At 36.2% G+C, this 21283-nt stretch overlaps 1 protein-coding gene across 3 annotated transcripts in view; it reads right to left on the bottom strand.

The window, feature by feature from the left end:
- The window catches only part of EPHA3 (EPH receptor A3), a 355221-nt gene that overhangs the window by 108760 nt on the left and 225178 nt on the right, over positions 1–21283 (bottom strand). The window lies entirely within an intron of this gene.

The raw sequence follows: 21283 nt of genomic DNA, 5'->3' as shown, positions 1-21283 counted from the left end.
CTACAGCACTGGTGTAGGTCATCATTCTATGATAGACTAAGTTACCTCCCGCTGGAAGAAGTAACAAAGAGAGAATTATTAAGCCATGATCACAGACAACTCTCATATGGTCCCCACACTGCTGGTTTTGTGAAATTCAAGTTATTATCACCTCTGCAGGCTAAAGGAATAGCAAGGAATGGGCAGAGAGGAGAGTGACACAGACTCTGTGGAGTTAAGCACTCAGAAAATGCTCATCTTACCTCTAGGAATCTTTAAAGGGGGAATTTCATTAAAGTAAAAGCAACCTTTGAGTGTTCCCTAGACTAAACTGTGAAACATTTTTGAAAAGCAGAAAATCCTTATTTATGGCAGGAATGTTTGAAATTCAAAAGATAAATGCCATTCGGAATGCAAGCATGTTCTAGGTATCCAATATGTAATGGGACACAGCTGTAATAACAGCCACTGAACCAGGGGCCTCTCTATATCATGTCATTAGTTGACTTGTTATAAGCCGGTCTTCTGGCCCTTTTTATAAGGGCCACTGGGGTAAAAAATAAATATATCATGTACTGAACATCTGTGGTTCTGTCACAAAGCACCACTCATATCAACTTTCAAGCTCATATCTTGGGCTACACATGACACCCTTCTAAAAATGGATCTCAACAAAATGTAGAGATAGGAACTTACAGGTCTATTTCCAAAGGACAAAGGAAACAAGAAGGCCTGAGCTATGCCTTGGGCAAAACTAATGCATCTTTTTTTCTTATTATTTTAGTGTATTCTTTGGGCTTCAAGACCATGTATGCACTTTAGGTAAGATTCTGAAGATGAATATTTTATATGTGAGATGTTAAGTGAGGAAAGAAATGCCAAGTATCCAATCTCTTGACTTAGTAAGTCATCAAAATCATGAGTCAGCATTTAAGAACATGCAATTATTAGTAGCAATTCCCATCTGAGCCTTTTTTTTTTTTTTTCTTTTTAAATAAACCTATCTGGTCATATGAGAAATTCTCTCATCTTTTTATGATGAAATAAAAAATAATGCCTGTCCCCTTTAAAAGGAAACAGGGAAATACTTGAAATAAAATAAATAAAAAAATTTATTTCAAGTAAATAAAATACTTGAAATAACCAGGAAATTATATCAGCTATAAAATATTTCAGAAAAAATGTAAACACCATTAATCTATATAATAAAATAATTAATGATATTAAACATTAGTATAGTTTTCAGGCCTATTTTTGTAGAGAAGTTATAGGTGGAAGGAAGAAATCCAGTCTGAAAGCATTTTAAATGATCTGAAATTATTATGGATATGATGGAACTAGCATGGTAGCAATGAACATGGTAAGAAGTGGTCAGATTCTCGACATATTTTGAAGGCATATGTTTTTTTTGAAAATGCTGATGGATCAGATATAAGCTGTGAGAGGAAGAAACAAGTCAAGGATGACTCCAATAGCTCTGATCTAAATAACCTGGAGGGAAAGAGTTGGCCTTACCTGAAATGGGGAGGCCTGAGGGTTACCGGTTCCATATTAGCAACTGGAGCAAGGTTGTATTGGTGGGAAGCAGAGTGTTATTCAAAGTGTTGCAACTTTACCCGTAGTAGTTTGTGAAAGGATCTTAGGAATTATATGGACAGACTTTTATCTAATTAGTAATACATTTTTGGCAAATGATATTAGTTTTCTGTTTACAGAAGTGAAGTTCTCTTTCAAATACGTTTTTAGGACACAAAAACCGAGGCTTGATTTAAGTACACTGTTAAGTTGTAAGAGTCCTGGTGACCTGTGGTTGAACCAAATTCCTGAAAGTAGTAGCTTGTTTACTAAAAATTGGGAAAACCACTGCATTGGAAAGACTTGGGTTCAAATTCTTCTCAGCTTGGAAAGACTTGGGTTCAAATTCTCAGCTACTTAAATTAGATAGATGGGGCTAGTTAACTAAAGTCGTGGCACAGTTTTTTTTCTTCTATCGATAAGAGTAATGATGCTCAAATTATAGAGTTGTGTTAAGGCTTCAGTGAAAAATATCTAGTAGAGTGTTTAGCAAATTCCTAGCACTACACACTTGGTTGTGTCTTTACATAACACATATTCTGCTTTTTGTGTCCATTCAACTGTTCCTTAGACTACTACAACTTGAAGATACACACAAATTTGTACAAAATATCTAATGCCCATCAGTCCATCTAAATAAGAAATAGCTACTAATAGCAGAGAAATGTTTATTATCTGAATATAATAAATTTTAAAAGTTCATCCAGCATTCTAAAAATTATAGCAAATGGTGATATAAATACCAATGTTACATGTGAAATCGCATAGATCTTAGAGTCTTTTTAAGCACTTCCCAAGAAGACAAACTCTTATCTCCCAACAAAGTGTATATGCAGGTTGACCTGGATAAAGAATGATGGGTAACTCTTTTATCTAATTCCTTTGATAGATTTCTCTTTTTGAAACCCATTTCAATAGGTTTTTACTTGTAATAGAGAGAGTGGGAAATATCTTTTAACTTTCGCAAATAGGCAATATTTGTAAACATAGACATCATAATAAATATTAGAAGACACAGTAGAAAACCTGGCATGTTATTATGTCATCAGTGCTAAATTATGGCTGTGTATCTTTGGAAAAATTACAATTCATGTCTATAATATTATTAACATTTCTAAAATTGGGCATTTTCTTAATTGCTGAGATAAAGAGTGTCTTCCGTAATAATTACTATCAATGATTTTAGTACATTCTAGTTTCATCTACTTTATGTGGCAACTCTTTAAAAATTTGTATATTTAACAAAATAGAATGCTTCATTCCATATTAATAATAGAAAGTTTGGCTGATCAGTAGAAGAGTGAACAGACAGACCGATAAACAAAGCAATACTGATGTGGAGAGTTTCACCAGATAGATCTAAATATCTGGTCTCATCCCACTTATAAGTTCACATGTTTTGACTAAGTGCTTCATACAACCCAGACACATTCAACTGGGGTACCATTAAATTTCACAGGTAACTATTATTTAATTTGTACATAATTTTCCTTTTTGTGAAAATCTTTGGGATAGTATGTTGTTTTTAGCATTACATCACAAAACACATCATAAAAGGGAAGTTTTTAAAGTATCTCCTTTAATAATAATAAAGAAAAGATGAAGGGATATACATCGTTCGGCATTATCTGTGAGTGCAAGAGATAAATCTGTTTCATTGGGTTGCTTCACTGGGCTGCTGATGCTTGTTGAAGTCTCCTGGCAGCTGGCCTTGCCTGAATTTTCTTGGCCAAAGCAATCAATTTCATGCTGGTTTCTTAAAACCTTTAAGATCTCCTACTAAACTGAGAGCTCCTTGAAAATAGTAGCCACATCTTAATCATCATTTTATCCACAGTGCACCCAGCATAGTACCTGGCTCATACTAAGTGCTCAGTCATTGGTTAGGTGATAGAAAAAAGCAATTAATCAAGCATGTTATTTACTGGCAAAGAAAACCAGGAGTTAAAAGTTATTTTGATCTTCAAGAGTGCATTTGTTACTCATGCTCCAGAAATTCATTCAAGATATTAACTACCATGTATTGGTCACTTATAAGTAGCAAGCACTATACATAGTATTACAGCCATTGGTTCTCATCTTTACCACATCTCAATGTAGAGATAATCCTTATTTAATAGATAGGAAAGTTAAGAACAAAACTATCCAAGTTCAAGTAATGTAGTAGAAAAGAGACTTTCTCTTTTCAAATCCATTAGACTTTATAAACTTTTTATAATTGCACTCTTTCTGAACTTCATATTCTTCTTGAGATATGTATATAAACACACATACATACACATATAAATAGTAAGTTGTAAACCTAGCTTTTAATCTAGCTTTTTCATATCGGAACTTTAATAAGGACATCTATCTTCTATCTGCAATAATAAGAATTTATGAAAATATCTTAGAATGGAAGTATATCTCAAGGAATACTGATGAGATTCATTTTTTAAACTATTCAGAAATAAAAATTTCAAACTAAATCAAGTTCTTTTACCATATCAATTCATATCAACAAAGAACTATGTTATGTTCTAAAATTTAGTTTTTTACTGGGAGTTAATGGTATATGAGGCAATGTATTTCAGATGTCAACTATGAAAGACCTTTTTGAAAGCAATTTAAATAGAGGGAAAAAAGTAAGCCTTACTAAATGACACAGAAATAGAGAATCTCTTTCCCTGGCATGTTGGAAATTTGCATGAATAACCATAATATGCATTCCTTATACACACAATTATCCTCCATAGATGGAAAAAGATGGATAAACACTGCTCAAAATCTAAATTCAAATGACAAGATGAAACAAGCACATAAAAGAAAATGTGCTGAAACACTTTTCTTTAATATCTATAGTGAGCACAATTTTTTGGCATTTAAAATTTTCTCTTGGAAATATAATAAACTTACTGAAATGTCCCTTAAGGAAACAGCTAATATTCTAATGATTATAAGTAAAAGATGAGCATTTCCTAAGTAATTTACTTTTTTTCCCTTTAATGGATTTGCCATTACTACCAGGAAAGCAGATTAATAAGTAATAGATCTGGAGAAGCTACAAAGGTTGTAGAAGTCACATAACTTCTCAAGGTCAAAGCTCCTGATGTATACTTCGTTTTTCTTGCTAGCTGGTATTGATGAACCATGGAGAACTGCCTTCAGATTTTATTCTTTTTTTTTAAGTTTATTTATTTATTTGTTTTGAGAAAGAGAAAGAGAGTATGAGCAGGGGAGGGATAAGAAGAGAGGAGGAGAGAGAGGATTCCAAGCAGGCTCCACGCTGTCAGTGTGGAACCCGATGCGGGGCTTGATCCCATGAATGTAAGACCATGACCTGAGCCAAAATCAACAGTCAAATGCTTAACTGACTGAGCCATCAGGTGCCCCTGCCTTCAAATTTTATTCCTGAAAGACAGTTTCTCAAGCCTCCCTATGGCCTTTTTTTTTCCTTTTTTAAGTATGGGTGACCCAATGTTACAGTAGTTTCAGGGGTACAACATAGTGATTCAACTTCTCTGTATGTTATACTATGCTCACCACAAATATAGCTACCTTCTGCCACCATACAGTGCTATTCAAATATCATTGACCATATTCCTTATGCTGTGCCTTTTACTCCATGACTTATTCATTCCATAACTGGGAAGCTGAATTGACCATTTCCCCTCAGCTATTTTGTTCATCCTCCCACACTCTTCCCTCTGGAAACCATTGTTTGTTTTCTGTATTTATGCTTCTGATTTTGCTTTTTGTTTATTTGTTTATTGATCTGCTTTTCACATTCCACATACCAGTGAGATCATATGGAATTTGTCCATCTCAGTCTTACTTATGGTATGCTAATTAATTATAAAATGTTTGTTTTGCATCACAACATTGTCCTTGGTTGCAAGTTTATACAGAATTATTGTTAAAATATTCTTTTGTCAGTAAAAGGACTCAAATGAAATCACAAATGAGAGGGGAGAAACAACAACCAACACCACAGAAATATAAGCAATTATAAGAGACTATTATGAAAAACTATATGCCAACAAATTGGACAACCTAGAAGAAATAGATAAATTCCTAGAATCATATAAACTACCAAAACTGAAACAAGAAGAAATACAAAATTTAAATAGACTGATTACCAACAAATACATTGACTCAGTAATCAAAAAACTCTCAACAAACTAAAGCCCAGGGCCAGATGGCTTCACAGGTGAATTCTAACAAACATTTGAAGAAGAGTTAATACCTATTCTCAAAGTATTCCAAGGAAAACTTCCAAATTCATTCTATGAGGCCAGCATTACCCTGATACCAAATCCAGATAAAGACACAACAAAAAAAGAGAACAGGCCGGTATCTCTGAAAAACACACATGCAGAAATCCTCAGCAATACATTAGCAAAACAAATCCAACAATACATTGAAAAAATAATTCACCATGAGAAAATGGGATTTACTCCTGGGTTGCAAAGATGGTTCCATATTCGCAAATCAAGCAACATGATACATCACATCAATAAGGGAAAGGATAAGAACCATATGATCATTTCAATAAATGCAGAAAAAGCATTAGACAAGGTACAACATTCTTTCATGATAAAATCCCTCAACAAAGTATGTTTAAGGGGAATATACCTCCACATAATAAGGCTATATATGAAAATCTCACAGCTAACATCATTCTTAATGGGGAAAAACTGAGAGCTTTTTCCCGAAGGTCAGGAATAAGATAAAGATGTTCACTCTCACCACTTTTATTCAACATAGTACTGGAAGTCTGAGCCACAGAAATCAGACAACAAAAGAAAATAAAAGGTGTCCAAATCAGTAAGGAAGAAGTAAAAGCATATAACATGATATTATATACAGAAAACCCAAAAGACTCCATCAAAATCTGTTGGAACTTGGGTGCCTGAGTGGCTCTGGGGGTTGAGCATTTGACTTCATCTCAGGTCATGATCTCGCGGCTCGTGGGTTTGAACCCTGAATTGGGCTCTGTGCTAACAACTCAGAGCCTGAAGACTGCTTCAGATTCTGGGTCTCCCTGTCTCTCTCTGTCCCTCCCCTGCTCATGCTCTGTCTCTCTCTCTCAAAAAATAAATAAGCACTTAAAAAAATTGCTAGAACTGCTAATGAGTTTAGTAAATTGGCAGAATACAAAATTAGTGTACAGAAATCTTTTGCATTATTATGCACCAGTCATGAAGCAGCAGAAAGAGAAATTAAGATCATAGTCCCATTTACAATTCCACCAAAAATAATAAGATACCTAGGAATGAACCTAACCAAAGAAGGGAAAGACCTGTACCGTGAAAACTATAAAATTATAGTTTTATAAAACTATAAAACTATAAAACAAGATGATGCAAAGAAATGCAAAGACATTCCATGCTCATGGATTGGAAGAACAAATATTGTTAAAATGTCTATACTACCCAAAGCAATCTACACATTTAATGAAATCCCTATCAAAATATCAACAGCATTTTTCACAGAACTAGAGCAAACAATCCTAAAATTTGTAGGGAACCACAAAAGACCCTTAGCCAAAGCGATCTTGAAAAAGAAAAGTGAAGTTGGAGGCATCACAATTCTGGTCTTTAAGTTATATTACAAAGCTATAGTGACCAAAATAGTATGGTACTGGCATAAAAATAGACACACAGATCAATAGAACAGAATGGAAAACCCAGAAATAAATCCACACCTATATGGTCAATTAACCTTCGACAAAGCGAGAAAGAGTATTCAATGAGAAATGAGAATATTCAACGAGAAAAAGCCTCTTCGACAAATGGTGTTGTGAAAACTGGACAGCAACATGCAAAAGAATGGAACCAGACTTCTTTCTTACATCATACACAAAAATAAATTCTAAATGGATTAAAGACCTAAATGTGAGACCTGAAACCATAAAAATCTTAGAAGAGAGCACAGGCAGTAATCTCTCTGGTCACAGCAACATTTTTTTCTACTTATGTCTCCTAAGGCAAGGGAAACAAAAGCAAAAATAAACTATTGGGACTATATTAAAATAGAAAGCTTCTGCACAGCAGAAGGAAACTAAAAGGGAACCTACCGAATGGGAGAAGATATTTTTGCCAATGACATATCTGATAAAGGGTTAGTATCCAAAATATATATAGAAATTATAAAACTCAACACCCAAAAACCAAACAATCCAATTAAAAAACGGGCAGAACACGAACAGACATTTCTCCAAAGAAGACATCCAGATGGTCAATAAACACATGAAAAGATGCTCATCATCCCTTACCATCAGGGAAATGCAAATCAAAACTACAATGTGATATCACCTCACAACTGTCAGAATGGTTAAAATCAAAAACACCAGAAAAAACAGGTGTTGGCAAGGATGTGGAAAAAAAAGAAAGCCTCTTGCACTGTTGGTGGGAATGCACAGTGGTGCAGTCACTCTGAAAAACAGTATGAAGACACCTCAAAAAGTTAAAAATAGAACTACCTTATGGTCCAGTAATTGCACTACTGGGTATTTACCCAAAGAACAGAAAAACACCAATTCAAAGGGATATATGCACCCCTATGTTTATTGTAGCATTATCTATAATAGCCAAACTATGGAAGCAGTCCAAGTGTCCACTGACTGATGAATGGATAGAGAATCCATTCATCATATGCAATGGAATATTACTCAACCATAGAAAATAATGAAATCTTGCCATTTGCAAGGAAATGGATAGAGCTAGACAGTATTATGCTACGTGAAGTAAGTCAGAGAAAGACAAATAGCATATGATGTCACTCATGTGGAATTTAGAAAACAAAAGAAATGAGCAAAGGGAAAAAGAGAGAAAAAAACAAACAAACAAGAAACAGACTCTTAATTATAGAGCATAAGTCAATGGTTGCCGAAAGGGTGGTGGATGGGGGATGGGTTAAATAGGTGATGGGGGATTAATGAGAGCACTTGTGATGAGCACCTGGTGATGTATTGAAGTGTTGAATCACTATATTGTACACCCGAAACTAATGTAACACTGAATATTAACTATATGGAATTAAAATAATTCTTATATCTCTGTCCATTTCTTTTCTTTAATATTTACAGATACCCTTTGCTTGACTCTCATTTTATTATTATTCTCTATCCCTTTATCCTAACCGAAGTCTCAGCAGAATAGACAAATATACCCAAATGCCTTTTTGATATTTCCATTAGATCTTCTCATGGGCACACCTCAGTGTTGACTCAAAGCCAATATTTATATGTGTGTGTGTGTGTGTGTGTGTGTGTGTGTGTGTGAGAGAGAGAGATAGAGAGAGAGAGAGAGAGAGAGAGAGAGATGAATGAAGCAAGAATGGCTAATTATATTGAGAGTTGTTACACAGCACACATATGAATTATAATTTTGAAAGAACCGGGACCTAAACCAATCAAACTAGAGTATTTCAGAGCTTAACCTCATGTTTAAATGTTTAGATCTAGTTCCTCGACAAAATTGTGACCAGAGACGGATCATCTTTCTCTTGATTTGTTATAATTATTTTTTTGTAATGAAATAAAAATAAGTACCAGTAAGGATAACAAATTGTCAAGATGTTTTTTTAATCTTGCTTTTAAAGTTTATTTCTTCATTTTGAGAAAGAGAAAGAGAGAGAGAGCACAAGCAGGGGAGGGGAAGAGAGAGAGAGGGAGAGAGAGAATCCTAAGTAGGCTCAGCACAGAGCTCAACATGGAACTTGAGCTCATGAACTGTGAGATCATGACCTGAGCTGAAACCAAGAATTGGATGCTTGACCGACGGAGCCAGCCAGGTGCCCTAAATAAAGGTGTTTAAATTGGCATCGGTTAATAGTAAGTATAATATTTCAAAGCTACTTTAGAAATGTAGGGTTTTTTTATTGTTTGGTTTTAACAAGAGAGATTTGGATAAATAGCTTTCTAATAAGGCAATTCAGATTTTTAGTTCTTATCAGTATTGCTCATCATATGAAATTTTGATTTCAAAAGAAAAAAGTCATATTATATGTATGCAAGCCCATCAGTCAAGATTTTATAATAATATAATAGTCTTTATACAGTTTCTTCAGTATTACTTATATTTTGGGCAAAGCAATAGAAAAAAGAATATCCTAACAGTTAAGGGCAGGAACTGTGGAACTATGTAAGCACAAAGAAGACATTTAATAACTTAGCGTTATAGATAAATGAGATAATTATGTAATAGACTATAGTGCAGTGTTAATCACAGTAAGAGGATTTAGATCAGCAATTACTCATGAAACAGGGTAGAAAATTGAGCTTCTCATGTTTTGGCCTTGGCATTCTTTTTCCCACTATGAATGTTATAGAATTCAAGGCCCCAGCACATGGGATGCCATAGTTCATAGTTCTTTTTTTTTTTTTTTTTTTAATGTTTATTTTACTTTTGACAGAGAAAGAGAGACAGAGGGGGGAGGGACAGAGAGAGAGTGAGACACAGATCCAAAGCAGGCTCCAGGCTCTAAGCTGTCAGCACAGAGCCCCACACGGGGCTCGAACTCGAGAGCTGTGAGATCATGACATGAGCCTAAGTCGGACACCCAACCAACTGAGCCACCCAGGTGCCCCCATAGTCCTTTTAATTTGGATGTTTATCCTGACAATTTTATGTCAGATGGCAGTTAGGTCCCTTTAGCAAGGGGTGCCTTTTTTTCGGTTTGGATGATGGTGCTATATTAGGATTATAAAGTCAAGTGTATGGACCATGTCAGTAATTCACACTGAGAAATATTTTTATAGATACTGAAATATAATTAAAGCTTTATTATGGAAAAAAGGTATATTATGAAAGAGTCTGGGCAGTGTTTGTAAAATTTTTGCTTCAGAGAACAAAGCATCTTTTCCTCTTAGATATGTGTATCTATTCAATTTCTCAATGATTTTACACATACTGCAATTATTCCCTAAGGGCCTTCTATATCTAATTTAACCCTTAAAGGGCAGAGCATGTTTAAAAATTAAATTATTGTGTATACTGTGGTTTGAGACGAAACATATTCTTACTTTGTTTGGGCAAAATAATAATAAAGATTTCTGTTGAATAGGCATTTTTTTTTGTTTTTGTTTTTGCTCTTAAAAGATGCAGTGAAGATGGCACAAGTTAGCATTAAATGGCTATTTCTTTCTTAGAATTCACATGCTTTAGTTAACACTATATTTCCTCCTCCAGCTGCTTGATGATATCCCTGTTCTTGAGAACACCCTTTGGGAGACGCCAGCAAGAAAAAAGTAACTATAATCTTCCAGGCACTTGTCTGCTCTATTAATTGTAGTCGTGTTAAGGATCAGAAATGAAGATGGGACGATATTTAATTTAGATCCTGGAAGCTCCCAGACTGTCTTCATCCACAGTTTCTCCACACAGTTGTGGCTTTAAGCTCACATCAAAGTTCTAAATAACAAGGTATGGTGATGCTTTTGTTCAGTTTATTGCTCATGCTGCAGATATGTAATCTGCCTCTGTACCAGGATGTGATGGCTGAAAGGCATCATTAATGTGTTAAACGATGTGGAATGCTTCAGGCACAGTATGACACATCACTGCAGAGTGATAGTCCCAGATGCACAGGTATCTGCCTCCATTTCAAATCAGAAAGAAAGAAGCTAAATTGCCACACAGGCAAAATGCACCAGGAAAATTATAATGTATATATTCACTCATAATCTCTGAGCCTGACTCAGACCTCACTTGTTTGTTGAGAGGAATAAAAGGTTAAGATTTCCATTCTCAGGGTTTATTAATCATACAAGTGAAATAAGAAAGGGAGGACTCATCATAGTGCATTCCTAGAATTGTATCCCCACTCTTTTTGTGGCTGATTTTCAATATGTTTTATGATTCCAATTCATGACACCGATGCTACAAAACATCTTCTTCCATGTTCTGCAAGAACTAATGTAGACTCTTCTGGTACCTAGTTTACTTCGATGGTACGTAATTACACAACAGCATACATCTCTTCAGAGACTGTAGCAATATGTGTCCATATTTTAATAGCAGGTGCAGCTCTGTACTTTTCTACCTTTACACTGAAACATTCATTTCTTCAGATATGCTAAAGCCTGACCGGCTATCTTTGACATGAGGTGTTCTACTATCATATCCATATATGCTGTTTTTAGATTCAAATAGAACAACAAGGTGTATAGAGTAAATGTATTTCAAAATCAGGAATATAGAAGATTTAGAAATTCCTGTTTTATCAATGTAAAAATTTAGAGTAAAATGCTAAACTTAGGCAAAGGACTGATCAATCTAGGATTCATTGAGAAAAAAATTTTTAAACATTTATTTATTTTTGAGAGAGAGAGAGAGAGAGAGAGCGAGCCAGCAGAGAGAAAAGAAGACACAGAATCTGAAGCAGGCTTCAGGCTCTGATCTGTCAGCACAGAGTACAACGCGGAGCTCGAACCCATAAACGATGAGATCATGACCTGAGCTGAAGTTGGATGCTCAATTGACTGAGCCACCCAGGCATCCCTACAATTCATTTTTCAAAAGGATGTATTTTGAGGGCACCTGGGTGGCTCAGTCTATTAAGCGTCTGACTTCGGCTCAGGTTCTGATCTCACGGTTCGTGAGTTCAAGCCCCGAATCTGGTTCTGTGCTGATGGCTCAGAGCCTGGAGCCTGCTTTGGATTCTGTGTCTCCCTCTCTCTCTGCCCCTCTCCCACTCCCACTCTTGTCTCACTCTCTCTCAAAAATAAATAAACGTTAAAATTTAAAAAAAAAATTTTTAAAAAGGATGTATTTTTTATTTAAGCTATATTAAAGATATCTATTTCTACTAATGGACATCATTACTTCATTCTGTGAAATAGCAGGCCACTAAACCATTGGCCATAAAGCTTCTAAAATCCTTTATAGGACATGAGTTGATAGTGTATACTTAAAGGTACATTTAATGATTTATTAATATTATACTAGTAATGAAGTTCTGAATTGTGGTACAAGCATTGCAAAAGAGAAGTAAAACAAGACAGATTATACTTGGACTTCTAGGCCAACCCCTTCATATGATGGACAGCGATTTTTGACCAGAAGAAATGAAGGAATTTGTCTGTGATCACCAGAGTAAGTGGATGACAGAAGTGATTCTGTCCCAGGCTGAGGACAGAAATCTTTTCATTACATTGGATAGTCTCTAAAGTGTCATCCTTCCCTGCAGAAATGAGTGGTCCTTCAATGGGACATCTATATAAAAGTAAGTTCTTTTTTTTTTCAATAATGTTATTTAGTTGTCATTTTTTTTTAATGGGACGGCAACTGTGAAACTGCCAGACTAATATCAAACACCTAGAAAGTCCTACAGATGAGGATTGGCTTCCCCTCCCTTTGTATTTTTTTATCAGACTTAATTCACAGAAAAATATTAATTTATTCATTATTATAAATATGAGGTATTTTATAAATAGAAACTTAAAAAGAACATCAGTTTGTTTTTGCTATAGGGGTTTTAGTGCGACAATTGACAAAAGTTGACTAGTATCTGAGATAATAGTAGGTAGTAATGTGAATGTCTTCATTTTGAAAAATGTGTTGAGGTTATGTAAGAAGATGCAGTGTTTTTAGGAAATCATACACTAAAGTAGGTAGGAGCAAAGGGGCACATCCTATGCAATTCACTTCCAAGAAGTTCAGAAGTAGGGGCACCTGGGTGGCTCAGTCGATTGAGCATCCGACTTCGGCTCAGGTTATGACCCTGTGGCTCGTGGGTTCGAGCCCCATGTCAGGCTCTGTGCTGACAGCTCAGAGCGTCAAGCCTGCTTCAGATTCTGTGTCTCCCTCTCTCTCTGTCCCTCACTCATGTATAACTCTCTCTCTCTTTCTCTCAAAATAAATAAACATTAAAAAATTTAAAAAAAAGAGAAGAAATAAATAGAAATAAATAATAGAAATACAGAGAAATAATAGAAATAAGTAATATCTATACAGAAAAGGAGATGGGGGAGAGAACGATAAAAGAAACATGGCAAAATGTTAATTTTTAAGGAATCTGGATAAAAGTGTACACACATAATGTATACTACAATACTATTTTGTGACATCTGTAATATTTTCATACACATGAACAAATCATATCTTATGATAGAAACTGTACACATACATGCAGAATTTTAGCAGGGTAAACTGAAAGAGGAGGGAATCTGCTGTTCACTATAGGTAAAGTACTGGGTTGGGATAATGTTCATAGGAAAAAAGAAGTTTAAATGGAACTAGAAAAAAATATTTAGAATGTGCATGCCTGTATAAAAAAAAAAATCAAGATTGAGGAGATACTGAAAAGGAGATAACTAGAGCAATATCCAGAGAATGGAGGGGCACCTCTTTCAACAGACACAAATTGAGAGAAACATGACGGCATTTACCTAAGTGTCAAACTAAAGTTACTTAGTCCAATTATTCTGGGACTGATGATACTTCAATGCCAACAATCTGGGAATCAGGAATCCAAGTAGAAAGAGGCTAAAACCCCTAAATCTTATTTTGGGGGGGGGTAAATTTATGGCTCAAAAGTTTAAAAATGCCATGTTAGACTTGAAAATAATAATTGCAGATAATATTAATACTCATATAAATCCAATGATGCTACTTATTTTACTCTTTTGTTATAATTAAGTCATTCATATGCTAAAAATTTTATTTATTTAAAAAATTGTTTTAACATTTATTTTATTTTTTTTAAACTTTTTTTAATGCTTATTTATTTTTGAGAGAGAGAAACAGAGAGTGAGTGGGGGAGGAACAGAGAGAGAGAGAGACAGAATCCAAAGTAGGTTCCAGGCTCTGAGCTGTCAGCACAGAGCCTGACACAGGGCTCAAACTCACAAACTGTGAGATCATGACTGGAGCAGAAGTTGGACACTTAACCAAATGAGCCACTCAGGCGCCCCTAACATTTATTTATTTTTTAGAGACAGAGAGAGACAGAGTGTGAGCAGGGGAGGAGAGAGAGGGAGACACAGAATCTGAAGCAGCCTCCAGGCTCTAAGCTGTTTGTTAGCACAGTTTAATGCGGGGCTCCAACTCTGAACTGTGAGACCATGACCTGAGCTGAAGTTGGATGCTCGACCGACTGAGTCACCCAGGTGCCCCTAAGAATTGCTTTATTAACTTATTCCCCGCTCTCTTTTTTTTTTAAGCTTGGTCATTTATTTTGAGAAGGTGACGGGGGAGAGAATCCTAAGCAGGCTCTGTGCTGTCAACGTGGAGCCCAATGTGAGGCTTGAACTCATGAACGGTAGGATTATGACCTGAGCTGAAATCAAGAGTCTGATGCTTAACTGACTGAGCCACCCAGGTGCCACCCACCCCACCATCCTTTTCAATATTACCTCTTAAAACACAAATCTAGTGAAGTTACTCTGCCACTCAAAATGGGTATCTTTCTCCAACATCCTATTATCTAACACTCAGGTTGGTTGGCTTTCCTTTACTATCCAACCTGATTTTTTGTTACGCCTGAACAAGATCAATTTCCTCCTCTCAACCTAGCCTTGTTGTTCCTCAGGGAGCTCAGCTCCAATACTACGCTATACGTATTTCTTTTTCTTTATATCTATCTGGTTTATTTCTATTTTTCATCTATTTGTATCTATTTGTATCTATTATACATCTGACTCTTCTCCAAAGGTTTCCCTAAAATCCTTAACTGTGAATCTTAACTCATTTCATTGTTTAGTGTCTTAAGTAAATTTATTTATTTCATATGTATTGTTTTTAATTCTATACTTAGATGGTAAATTCCTGCATGGCTCGGGCATATATGACATGCACATAAAAGAGACACTCAAATGTATTTGTTGATCCATTAACACTTTTTATATACATCTCAGTGGATTTTACTTCCTACTCTTTTTTATCTTAGAATCTCAACATAATTAAAAGATGACTATTAAAGTTAATCACATCACTTATTTATAAATGTTATAACCAGGAATGTAAAAAATTAACACTGAATATAGAGAAAAAGGCATGAGGATTCAAAACAATTGAAAGGAAAAATCAAGAGTACGTGACAACTTCTTAAATGTAGAAAATGAAGCAAAGATGTTTCTAAATGTTAGATTAGAATCTGGCAAACTGGGGAAATGATGGTTGTCTTAGTAGAGAGGGGAAAAAAATAAGGAAAGAAAGCTATTTGAGAGAGAATGTGTTTTAATTTTTGAATTATGGAAATTTCCATTAAAAATCACTTATTCATTCAGTAGACACTTGAGTGATTACAAGGTGTTAGAAGGCCTTGTTGTCTTTGTTCTACGTCCAAAAAAATATAAATGTGAACATGAGACAAGGTCTATGGTCTTGTGAAGTTTATATTCTTCCTAACAATTTAACATAGAGACACAAAGAGGAAATTATTCCTGATTTCCAGGAAGTGACTTGCTATCGAATGAGGGCAGATATCAAACCATGAATGAAGAACAAAAGGAGAGGCATGGATTACTCTGTGAAAAAAAATCGAATCTTAGATTGAAAATCAGGAAAAAAATAGGATGAAACCTTGATGAGTCAAACCATTTATAATGCACACACACACTTTTGTGTGTGTTGTTATTGCTGCTGCTGTTATTTGATTATTTGTAACTTCCTCTAAGATGAAGGAACACCTATACAACACAAAAGGCAAGGGAAAAAAGCCAGGAGAGGGAATGTTGAAGATGCTAGAAGGGGAGGACATTTGCTTGAGAGCACATTCTATTAAGACTCAGGAATCAGTGGGAGTTAGCAAGTACAGAGGGGGAGGCAGGAATTAGATTTAAAGAAACTGTGGAGGGGGTGGGTAGAGAGTAGCATTTTCCCTCTGAACCTTGAAGGTCTTGATAAGTGAGGACAGTGTAAGAGGAAAAACACACTCTGATATGCCTCCTCTAATCTCAATACTTAACTCACAGAACACTTCGCTTTTGGTTACCAAATGTGTGGGGATTTCCCCACACCAAGCAATTCTGACCCATAAGCTGGGTATCCTACAAGGAATTCAGTTCTGATACTATCTACCTGGAATTAGCATTGAAGCCCAGAGTTAGGGGCCCAGTCCCACAAGGCCCCCCTGACCTCTTTTTAGCTGCTAATCATAAGTTCAAGTTGTTATCTATAATGCTGTCCCACCAGCTGAAATCAGAGATTCCCACTACCTCCTTCTTGGGTCCAATTAGTTTGCTACAGTAGCTCATAGAACTCAGGAAAACATTTTGCTTACTAGATGACCAGCTTATTATAAAAAGATACAACCCGAGGGCGCCTGGGTGGCTCAGTTGGTTGAGCGTCTGACTTCGGCTCAGGTGATGATCTTGCGGCTGGTGAGTTCGAGCCCCTCATCGGGCTCTGTGTTGACAGCTCAGAGCCTGGACCCTGCTTCAGATTCTGGGTCTCCCTCTCTCTCTCTCTCTGCCCTCTCCCGCTCAAGCTGTCTCTCTCTGTCTCTCAAAAATAAATAAACATTAAAAAAAATTAAAAAAAAAAAAAGATACAACCCAAGAACAGCCAGATGGAAGAGATGAACAGGGCAAGGTATCTGGGAAGAGGCACAGAGCTCCCACCCTCTCTTCAGGCACGTCACATACCAGCACCTTTATGTGTTCACTAACCCCAAAGCTTTCTGAACCCCATCCTTTGGGCTTTTAAGGAGACTTCATTGTGTAGGCAAGATTGATTAAATCATCACCAGCCTCCTCTCCCTACTCCTGGGCTTGGGGCTGGGGGATAAGGGAGCTGAAAGTTTCAACTTTCTAATCACGGGGTTTGGTTCCCCCAGCAACCCAACCCCATCCTTAGGGTTTTCCAAAAGTTGATTCATTAACATAAACACAGGTGTGGTTGAGTGGGGGTTGTTATGAATTACAAAATAGACCTTTATTACTCTTATCACTTAGGAAATTCTAAGGGTTTTAGGAGACATGCACCCTGAACTGGAACCAAAACCAAATATATTATTTCTTATTATAAATCACAATATCACAGAGGGAAAATCATCTGTGGAGAATGAGGGCATGAAGGATGAAGCTAGGTCTGTGGAAGAGTAGAGATGATAAGGAAGATCTCTTGCAGAACGCCCCTAAGTAACCCCGTGATAGATGGCGGAAAGGCAAGAACCAAGTTTACTAGGGATGGCATAAGTTAGAGTAAATGTTCCAGCAAAGCCCCTCTCTGTCTCCAAGGCAGCATTTATTTTTGTAGCTACATGGCATGAATCATAGGATGACAGAAAGAATATGAGGATAGAAGTTGGGAATGGCATTGGAGTTGGGAGACATAAATGAAAGTTTGATCTCTTTGATGAAATGTTAGAAAAACCTCTGGGATCTCAGTTTCTCCAGCTATAAAATGGGGGTGGGGTGGACCTCAAAACTGAAAGCCCCTAAGGTCTCTATTAGTGCTCCCTATTTTAGTCTGGGATCATTACATGCTATAGGATAGTGAAAAGGGGGCAGATTCTATCATGGAGGTTGAGAATAAGCAGACTGATATTTCACTAGTGGAATGATTGTTTCCAGAAGTGAAAGGTAAATACACTCATGCAAGTACAAAAACAGGAAGTAACAATTTACACTAAGTTATAACTTCACAGATTTTTGCTTTGCAATTTGCAGTTCTTTCTGGATATGTTTGACTGATAGATTCACAGATAGATACAATCTTTATGGAGAGACCATGATTTTGATCGCACTGGCATACCTTGCAAAAGTATTGAACTAACATCCGAACTTACAACATAATCCCCTACAATTTAGAAGGTGCCTTATCACGTGGTCATCACACGGCTTTCACAATGCAATCAAGAGAAAAATCAACAAACTCAATCTCACAAACGAAATTCAAAGGGACACGTTTCACCTTCTCCCTTTATATCCTTGTCAAAGATAGAGAGACTAGGAGGAATTTAAACACCATGGCATCATATCTGTCAGAGCCATATCTTTTTAGTAGGTAGAGAGCTCATTTTTCAAGGCTACCAGTCCATTAACCTTCACAAGAACAAAAATAAAGCAAAACAAAGAAACACTCCCTGGAGAAATGGTATCGCTCCTAATCTTGCTTATATATCTTACTGTGGGGATTTGAAGATGGAACAAAGCCCTCTAGCACCCCAGGCACACAAAACGATACAGATGCCCTGAAATAAATATACAAATGCCTGTGGTGCATCGTGTAGACAAATTTGTGATTATTTTTTTAAATGATAGTGGGGTTAGAGAGAGTAACTGATATCATCCCTGCTGAATCTGTCTTACCCTGTGATTTGTAACTGGGAGGGCCGAAGCGTCAACCCCATTTATTTTTTAATGTCTTGGCCTGTTCTTGTTTGCCCTTACCTAGATTCATTCAGTGTGTATATCTGGAACTATTAGTTTCCTGATAAATGCATTGTCAGAAAGCCAGAGGCCAATGATAACATAGGAAAGAAGGAGCTCTTGCTTGTTTTTATACGTTTTTGTTTGACTTGGGAGATAATTATAACCCAGATTGATGCTCCTATTTTAAACAAGGTAGTAAATCAGCATGAAATATAGGATTGGGGAAAGCCATTTGCCACATAATTATAATTTCTTAAAATTCCCGTGTTCACTGAATATGAGAAGCTATAATCATGCAATATATAGCAATGACATTACTCATCTTTTTCTCTCATGGAAGACAGTTACGTAAACTGAAGTTACGAATTTTTAAATATTATTAGTTACAAAGTTTAAATACCATTAACTGAAGCAAAGCAAAAGCATATGTTGTTTGGTCTGAGACCTAGCTTCCAGTGGGGGAAAAAACACAGATTCGGTAAGCAAGATTTAAAAAATGATTCAGCACACTTCACTTAAAAGTCCTGTCTTTTCCACAGATAAAGTTTATATATCACCATGAGACAATGTAAAAGTGTAAGACTTTCATCAATATAGGAGACCAGAAGCAAAGTAGGACCAAAAGAGGGATTTGGAATCAGAAAGAGACAGGTGAACGTGGACTCTGGCAGGGGTTATACACAAAATACCTGTCAATGACATAACAGGGATAAGGACCCCTCAAGAAGGAGGTGTTCCAGTGCAAAGCTCTGAAGACCCCCCTCTTACGCCAGCATTTATCTTTCGGATGCTAGATTACGGGCAAGGATTATGGAGCTAAGATACTGGGTTTTGGGGGCTACCCAGGATACCTGAGAAATGAGCCGATACAGATGTATCTGCCTAACTCCCTTGCAGAAGTAGTTGGAACTACTCTGAACTAGTATAACCAGCAAAGTCATACTGGTGCATACTTACTGAACATTAGCCCTGGGTGACATCTCTTAACTGTGTGCCTTTGGTAGTTTAAGGATCTTCCTGAGCCAGCCACGTGAGAGAAACAAAAGTGGTGTTTTTAGCTGGTTTTTTTGGCTGCTGTTCTAAGACCGCTTTCAGCTAAAGAGAGAATTCAGACCTCTCTCTTTCCCTTTCCCTATGGCATCCAGTACACCTTCCACTCAGGGCGAAGGGCGAGTCCCAGGAGACAGCAGAGGGGCTTCGGCAGTTTAAGCCAAATGCAGCTAAGAGGCAGAGTCGCCTCTCAACCCTGACTTCTGGCTCAGGGGTGAGCCCACCTGGGAGCAGACAAGAGAAACCGGTCCTTGTTGAAGCATTCTCAGGGCGCATCATGTCTCTTCCTTTTCTCCCATTTTGGCTCCGTTATTTATTTGTGCATAAAGGATGCAATGATATTTCTGTCTTGAACTGCTTGGAATGTAGTATCCCTAATTATGATACCGCACAGCAACAATTATGTACAATAAACACCTATCAGCTTAACTTCCCACAGCCTTTGTTGGCTACAAAAGAAAACTCTTACTCATTCATCACAGTTATCAATAATGGAAACATTGTGATCACCTTATTTCAAAGGGGCATCACTGATATGTCCCTTGTGTATACTGTGTAGAGTAACCCTTCCACATGTTTCAGAGAATCACAACTAAAGTCTCATCAGTAATTCTGGACACTACACTGTTGAAAAAAAAAAAAAAAGCCATACTAAAAAAATCGTAAGAATTATCAGAGAATGAGAAAACACATAGAAGATTTAAGGGGTGATTAAAAGAACAAGATTTACTAACAGTGAAGAAAAGAGAAATATTGTGGATGTAAGATAAAGAAAGGTGAGAAGTTTGCTTGTTGTTTCATTTTTCCATTCCATATTAAAGGGCCTTTGTTTACAACCTGCCAATGTAGTGTTTTGTTTTAATTGGGAAAAGATTGTCAGCAGGAAATATAGAAGATATAAAAGTAATTTATATTTGCAAACATTTTTAGGTCAGTGATTCCAACTGTTCTCTACCCAGACCTCTTTTCACCATGCTTCTCCACAAATTCCCTACTTTGAATTTTTAAATACAAATTATATCTATATTTGATAGATATAAATAAATATAGATACAAATAAATATAAATAGATATAAATAAAAATAAAATTTTATTTAAAATGGATGTATTTTCTTATTTTTAATTAATCAGAATTATCTGTATCTGAGCTGTAATACTTAGAGCTTCAGAGGAACATAAAGCAACAGAATAACTATATAAAAATATGATATAATTATAACTAAGGTAAAGATATTTTGTAGTTTTAGGTATCCTATATAACCTTCTGCAAACTAAGGTTCAATGTCTGTTAAGTTCTTTGGAATATCAAAATGTTTCAAGGAGCCCCACAAGAACCATCTGCAGAGCCGCGGTTATTTAAATATTCCAAATTGAAAA

This window comes from Panthera pardus, unplaced genomic scaffold (assembly GCF_024362965.1).
Source record: "Panthera pardus isolate Hobbes unplaced genomic scaffold, ASM2436296v1 HiC_scaffold_16, whole genome shotgun sequence".
Classification (NCBI taxonomy): Eukaryota; Metazoa; Chordata; class Mammalia; order Carnivora; family Felidae; genus Panthera; species Panthera pardus.
Note: the sequence above shows the minus strand (reverse complement) of the source record. Positions and strands in the feature narration are given on the sequence as shown.